This window comes from Lepisma saccharinum, chromosome 10 (assembly GCF_977018435.1).
Source record: "Lepisma saccharinum chromosome 10, izLepSacc3.1, whole genome shotgun sequence".
Classification (NCBI taxonomy): Eukaryota; Metazoa; Arthropoda; class Insecta; order Zygentoma; family Lepismatidae; genus Lepisma; species Lepisma saccharinum.
This window is the reverse complement of record NC_139238.1, coordinates 30,591,283-30,599,896: the sequence shown is the minus strand read 5'-3', so window position 1 is coordinate 30,599,896 and position 8,614 is coordinate 30,591,283.

Below are 8,614 nucleotides of genomic sequence, written 5' to 3'. Positions count from 1 at the left end.
AAATTCTGAAAAATGTACCACTTTCTGATGCCTAGGCTTACTGCCATTTGGAAAATAAAAACAAATAATATCTTGTAATATGTGTATGGTACTCAAAAAGGCGAAGATAACCAAAATGATTACATGTAATATTTCAGGTGAATTGTGATTAATTTAGACTGTTTTGGACGTGTGTCCGTAAAGTCATGGTGCACTTTTGACTTGTCACAGGAAAGCAACAAAACAAGATAGAAATGTGAAATCTTCACCAAATAAAAGGAAAACTCTCCAAGTTTCTTACCTATTCAGTGCAGTTCGATGTGGCCTCCATTTGTTGCCCAACACACATCTAAACGATACTCAAGTTCTTCCCACACACGGTTAAGGACGTCTGGTGTAACAGAGTGAAAAACGTCTGTGATTCTCTGTTTTAAATTATTAATGTCGTTGATATGTTCACTGTACACATGTTGCTTCACATAACCCCACAAGTAAAAGTCTAAGGGCATCAGATCTGGGGATCATGCTGGCCACAGCTGGGGGAATGTTGTATCCAGAAACTCACAAAAAATGTTGGCGTAGTGTGGAGGCGCGCCGTCATGTTGAAAGATGACACCTTCTGGAAATTGTGGCACTGCATACATTTCCAACATGTCAAGGTAGTTGTTTGCCGTCACAGTCTGCTCCGCAAAGAAAAATGGGCCTATCACTTTATCATGCATCAGGCCACACCACACGTTCACTTTAGGTGTGTTACGTTCGTACTCAACGTAGGCACGAGGATTTTCAGCAACCCATATTCGGACGTTATGGCGATGAACATGTTCCCAGACATGGAATGTCGCCTCATCGCTAAACACAATCTTCTGCAGAAATCGTTCATCATTGTCGATCTTATGAAGCATATCCACTGCTGCGCAGTTCGTGGTGTTGCGTCATCACCTGTGTGCGCACACGCTTGCGCATCATAGTACTGAAACTTGGAGAGTTTTCCTTTTATTTGGTGAAGATTTCACATTTCTATCTTGTTTTGTTGCTTTCCTGTGACCAGTCAAAAGTGCACCATGACTTTACGGACACACTGTATTTGTTTGTACGCGCATGTGTATAAGAACGGGAATGAGTCTGTGTTTACGTTTATAAACTATATATTTTTTGTTGTATTCTTATTAATGTTTCTCTTTCTTGTATACTTTATTTGTTAACAGATATAAGCAAATGGTTAAGTGTAAGAAAAGGCATTAACTATAGCATTAACTTCACCATGTACAAAAGCTGATAAACATTTTTTTTAAAAAAATGAAAAATGACAAGAATTGTTAAATGATGTTTTCATTTCCTTAGTTTGATCATGAATCTTTATCGAATTACAGAGAGCTTTAATTATTTAAATTATTTTTTGGAGTTAACGAGAATATTGGTTTCTAAGACACTCACATACACCATTTATATGCAGTAGCGGAGATTGATTGCCAAAACTGGGGGGCAAGCACTGTTACTTTTTCTTGGAAGACAACGGTTAGCTTTAATCCTGGCTTACCCTTGCCGGACAAGAAACTTACTTACCTTAGGGAGGAGAGGGGGCGGTCCTCAGAGGCCCACACTTATCCTGTCACTAAAATTCAAGAAACAAATTTATTATTGAATCAATGCTTCCTTTGTTTTTACACATAAGTGCAGTTATTTATCAATTCCAATAATTACAAAATTTACCATCATTAATAATAACTAATTACTACATGAGTGTCACATACATATTTTACCATTCACTAAACTTCACAAAAACCATTAATATTTTTTATAATGACGTGAGTGTCTCGAATAGCACACATTTAAAGATGACGGTTCATAAGCCCGTTAAGTGCATTTTAAGTTTGAGCGGAACGTTACATTGTCATCTCTGTTATATTAGTTGCACAATGGAATAAAAAACGGACCAAACTTTTGCATCCTGGAGCTACATCATCCATATGATCCAGATCTGGCAAAGCTTCGGTTTTGAAATATGATGACGACGCCATGTTGATTTTTAATATCGATCTCTTCAAATAGCAGTATCTCGAGAACGAAGAGAAGATTTTAACGGTTCTTGGTTCCAAGTAAAGCTAAGAAGGTAAGGATTTCCATAAATGCATTAGATTTAATAAAATCTAAAGGACTTAAATTCTAAATGTTGCTTTTTACATTAAAATTATGAAATTAGAATCGAAATTACGTTGTTTTGTCTAGAAATATGAAGAACACCACATAACTTTAGTTTGTAGTGTGAAACATGTAATTAGAAAATAAAGGATTTATTGAATATGATATGATTTATTTTACTTCGCTTTTCTGATATTTTTGGCTAATCCTGAAGATGAGGTTGAGTAATAATATTATCAAATTGATGAAGAAACACTCACAAAGAACACCCATACCCATCCCGGTACTCGAACGCGGACTCCCCCTGGCGTCGTATCGCGCTATGCTAACCACTCCGCCACGGAAGCCGGCTAATTTCTCCTCTGCATCAGTTATTTACAACAAAATCGAAATGGAGGGAATTTAAAACAAGAAGCGAGAAACGTTCTGTAGCGATTAGGTACTTACTTGAATTAGGTATATCGGTTTAATTTTCTATTACGAAAAGCATATTTACATGAGGTATCAAATTTTATTTACAAAACTATCTCAAGGCTGCAACACTAATCTATAGCTCTTTTCATTTCTTACGGCGGGCGCTCTAGAAGCTGGCAGGGGAAGTGGGGAGCGGGCAAGCGACCAATCCAGCACGATAAGATACGTAGCGGCCAATAGAAAGAGTTTCACGTAGTGCTTTTTCTGGCCGCGTCGTGTCTCTCGGCGCCACTGCTGTTATCTGGTTGGTCTGTTGCGTAATACCCGCTCCCCACTTCCCTTGGCAGAACTAGGACCGGCCGCCGTAAGAACTGAAAAGAGCTATAGTGAGCTTCAACATACCAATTTTGTTATTTTATAGATAGCGCCTCCTATGCACACTTGCACCAGTGAAGAGGAATGGTGTCTTGTCCTCTGTCAGCCTGAAACTTACAGAAATTTCTTTGCAAATGAAAACTCAATATCTTCTTGCATGTTTACCACACCAGTAAGTTTACTAATGGATGACAAAGTTCGACAATGGCCTCAGTTTTCAGGCAGATGAGTGGAATGGCCTTTGCAGTGGTTCATAAGTAACTGCACGTGGACCCCAATAACGTATTCTTCTTAACCCCAGAACACTACCGTGTTCCAATATTACAGTGTAACTAGTGCTACGTACATGAAGGAATCGATTTTTAAAACAACCTCTACATCATGAAAACAAAATGACGATTCTTGGTGAACATTACTTTGTTTATTTTCCTTATATTGGAGTTTTATTCTATATTTTAAAATGTATGAATATGGTTTTATTAAACATAGAATATTTTAAGAGAAGGTCTTTATTAACAAGCCCGTTCGTACATTAAGAATGAAGCCGAAAAGTTCGAACAATGAAAAGCAAACAATAATAATATTCATGACGCTGTAAATAAGGAACGAATGAAATTTTAAAGTCTTACAAGAAAATAGTGCATGCTTCTAAACTTTTGTTTTCAAAATCTAACTATCCAAATCGAATTTACAAATGTCAAAATTACGTGAAATATTTTTCTCGGATTTACTACTACTGTACATCACAGCTCGAACTTAAATTTGCAATCACAATGCAGAACAAACCTAGGCCAACAAGTAGCCAGCCTACCATTTCCTCGTTAATTGGTTGTAGAATGGTACAAGAACTGCATCAAGTTCGTTCAATTGCCGCCTGTAGCAGCACCAACCCTTCAACATTGTTATTCAATCACTCTTACAAAGTGCAAGAGTTCTGGCATTGACAAAGGTCCTTGCTCTTTGAAACGTGTTTCAGAGGACATTTTGCGACAGAACAGTGACATTTCAGCGGCAAATGAGCGTTGACATTGTCTAAATTAGCGTCATTCGGAACGCAAGTCTACAGCTGAATGTAGTTATTTATAGCTGGGTGTGATTCTGTTTGATCGTACGCGCATAGAATTTTATCTTAGATAATTTATGTAAACATAGCCTTGTGTGTACCAGTATATGTATTTAAATAACATTGAATAGGTTCAGCTTTCAGAAGCCCAGAGATAGTAAAATTTCATAGTTATAATAACAATAAATATTACCTTACTGATTGGTCACTAAATAATATTAAAACCACTAAACAGTTTACAATTACACAAAAAAATATTTCATTCTAAACAACCTCATTCGGTACACAATTATATATCAAAATTCAGTAAATTCTTTAACAGTAGCACAATTATTCTTCATTGTTTTTATTGATTATTTATATCTCTGTTCTTAACTTGTGAAAAGGCCTCCCCGATGGCTCAGTGGTAGCGTTGTTGCCTTGTAATCAAGGGGTCCCGGGTTCACAGTGGAGTTACATAGTGGTTCGGATCCCACTTTAAACTGTAGGTTCAGTCCCAATTAGCCTTACTGTGCATAAAGTGGACTTAAAACACCAAATCAATCAATCAATTAACTTGTGAAAATTATCGATCGATCAAAAATATGTCTGCATTTTCATTGTTTGAAACTATATATGGTTATGCCAGTTTACACATAAATTCTTAGATTTGCTGAGTTTACGAAGAAAATAGTGTGCTACCTCTAGATCTGGGATCACCAAAGTGTCGATTGCGAGCTACCGGTAGCTCGTGAAGGTATTTTCAGTGGGTCGTGAATGGTTGAATATAGTTTAAGCCCTGATTCGAACGCCACAGCATTTGACACAACTCGAGAGGAAATCAACCGTATACGTATCTGGTTCCGATCTAGCACCTCTCTCTCTGAGAAGCACTGTTGTCACTTTTACCTGAAGTGTTTAGACACCCAATCATTCACTACGACGTAGTCCCAAGGTCTCCACGTTGTATAAAAAAGTAGCACAACACAATAATGCAACCTAGCAAAGATAACGCAAGCGCAAACTCAAGTTAAGAAATCTCTAAAGAAACTGAGTTGGCAACATCTCATTTACTCCACTTGAACTTGACAAGATCAATCAGTTCCAAAAACGAACGCTATTGGTGGGAAATGTTTGAGGGGAGGATATACTGCGCTCCACGTGGACGTGACGGATACTTGTTTACTCTTCTAACAGACGGAACTGGTCTTTCGGAACTTTCTTTGAAGTAAAGTGGCGTTCGAATCAGGACTTCAACTTTACACATTTCAGATGCTGGCAGCGATCTTGAGGGGAAACTCTTCACGTTGTTCCTTCATGCTGATTGCACTACAACAAGGCAGAGAACTTGTACTGCAATATGCTGACTAGAGAAATCAAATTCCACTGGAATTCAACTACCGTCCAAAAAATGCCGTTCTTAAAGCGTTAACAACCATTCATTAGTTTCCCTAATTAATGTAAATTTAATGATTCACTTTAAAAATATGTAGTACTTTGCTACTGTAATTTATAATCAATATATATCTTTATGCATGATAAAATATTCGAATACGCAACAAAACGTACCAGAGACAAAACGTACCTTTTTCTTCGAATGAGTCTTAAAATATTTGCGATGCGACAAAACGTACCACTTGATGGGACGGCATTAAAAATGATTTGCCGAAATTACGGTTTTACGATTTTCTCTAGTTGTGCTGATTTCCATTACACTTTATTCAGGATTTGGACTGGCACACATGCGTATATGCAAACGGATTTCCTCATTCTCTCGATATTGGACCGAAAGTCCTGTATCTTGAACTTTACGCCAAAGGCATTTCTTTAAATGGAAGAAGCACCGACTGATTTCTGTCGAAGGAAACACTTGGCGAAACGCAGATATGGCTGCCAATTTGGAAGCATGAACCTCTAACCTAACCTAACCTAACCTAACTCTTTTCTTCTGGTAAGCTTGTCCCTCGAAATGAGCACACAAAAGGGTTGCGTCTATTTTTGTAAATTAACAGTTACATTTTAGCGATTGAATAACCTATTGTAAATATTTAGAGAAGGAATAATAACAATCATTCTCAGTCTAACGGAAACTAGAGTTGACGAGCTGTATCTTTGCGGGTGGCCTTGGCTACTCCGCGCAGAGTGTGAGAGAGATACGTTAATGTAGTTGCCACCTACGCGCCCTTTGGTTGGTCGACAACAAGGACAGAACGCAAGATAATGACGCGCAGCCGGTAGCTCTTCCCCCTTGCTACTGCGCAGCCGGGCTTGGGCAGTGTTCACCCGCAAAGATACAGCTCGTCAACTCTAATTTTATGATAGAAATAACTGGAGCAAGCCGTTATAGAAGACCTTTAAGTTGTCAAATACTAGCTCCAGGCAGTATAAATAAACTCGGTAGATGTATCTGATCGTGAGACAACAATTACTCTAAAGTAATTTTTCAATATATAAGAAAGTAGTAGAAGATCTAAACCTATATGAAAAAAATATTGTTCATTAAAGCAAGAAACATTCATAAAAAGTTCGATTCATCCTTCGTAGATCGCCATGTTTTCTCAAGTGAAAAAGGTAGTTTCATCTGACGTTAAGTTTGGCTATCTCTGCTCCAGGCGAATAATATTTTTAGAATATTCTTCCAATGAATAGCAAGAGTTATTTGAATTGATCAATATTGTTGATTTGATTCCATAATTAACGCAGAGTGTTTTAAAGCAATGGGAGAAGTTTGAACGCTTTGAACCCTTCCCATACATAGAGATTGTTTTCTTCTCAAAAATAGATGCAAAATACTCACCACACATACCAGTGATGACGAAACACCCACGTGATTAGCCCCTCTCATCCCGCAACATGTTGGAAGATATGCGTTAGTTGAATGGACATTTATACCAAACGTGTATTCCACGAGATATACTTAGAGACATATTAAATGAAAATTTCCCTCGCTCATATTATAAGACCATATGCCATCCTACTACCCTTACCAACACACACACACACACACACACACACACACACACAAACGGATCTAGATTTTTCCTAGGAGTGGCACAGAATATTCAGTAAAGATGTAAAATGTAACACTACAAATACAGGGTGTCCCAAAGAAAAGTATACCTAAACTTTCGTTATGGGTACAGGGTGTATCATAAGAAATGGCGTAAAGTGACACAGTTGAAAGTACACGATAATAGATGCAAAAATATCGTGTACTTTCAACAGTGTCACCTTGCGCCATTACTTATGATACACCCTGTATAATTTGCAGATTTCTCTCAAACACTTAGATGCTGAAATATTCGCTTCCCTGCAAGGCGTTAGGTGTGTTGCCTAACTCTACGGCGATAAGAGAACTTCAAGAGTAAGTATTCAATATAAGGCTCGGCCACCGCCGTGCAATTAGGCAACACACATAACGCACTACAGGAAAACCAGTATTTCAGGATCTAGGTGTCCCATTTTTATTGTCGGCGACTGTACATACCACCAGGAAACGAATCCAAGTCCCTTTGGTCATAAGATTAGTACACTTTCGTGAAATAGAATAGTTCTACTTTATTTGTATTAACAATGGTTACAGAAAGAAAAAGATAAAGCTTGAAAATTCATGTCATCAGGAAAAAAACTGTTACAATCATCGGATGTATTTGACATAGAATAATTTCGCTTCGTATAAAGAGATAATGTTATTGCCTTGTAATCAACAGGTCCCTGAATCGATTTCCGATATCGACTTATTTAAGTGTCTGTTAAAAATAATCCCGATCAGTATATTTATAACAGACTGTTTTATTATTTTACTATGTGGAAAAATATTGCTCGAACATTTGTTGTTCGCTGTAACATAATACCATATATATTTTATGTGATATACTTATAATATACTTAGTTATCCCTTCTTGGGAGAGGCATGTGCTCCCGTGCCTCTCCTGCTAAATTCTTCAATGAACACACATACACACATCATTTCATAAAAATAATTTATACGGACAGAACAAATTGACGTCCAAAATATTACCTTTTCTGTATTTCGGCAGTCTGTTTTTCTTCGGTTTAAAGTATTTGAAAATGTATGTTCTTGTGATTTTAAAGTTAGGTTGAATATACTTTTTATTGTTTCACATTTCTAATATGTCAATGCTTTCATTTTGAGGATATTTGCATTCTAGTTTTAAGTTTATTTAATGTTTTGGTTTTCCACATTTTGTTCCCGTCTTAGTAGAAATGTTATATCGTCTGCGTATAAAAGGCGTGTACTTGATGTAAATCAAAGAGCAACATGATTGATAAAAATAACAAACAAAATTGGGCCCATTTGGCGAAGCTTGTGATACCACACACAAAACTGATTTTCTACAGTACTTCATCAGCTTTGACTGAAAAGGCTGTGTTTTCTTGATAAGAAAACCATGTTAAGAAACGTTGTGATAATCCCAATGAATCATGTTAATGAGGTAGTAATTGCTGATTAACTTTTGCTAAGTCTAGGAATATGATATTAGTGTGCGATTGCTTCATTGTGTCTTAATTGAGTTTACTAACAGAAACTATTTGCAGTGTGTTGACCTCAGTAGCGGCGTGCTCAGTACAGAACGCTACGACACCAGAGGTACAGGGTTAGAATCCCTACCTGGGCATGGGTGTTATTCGTGAGCGTCC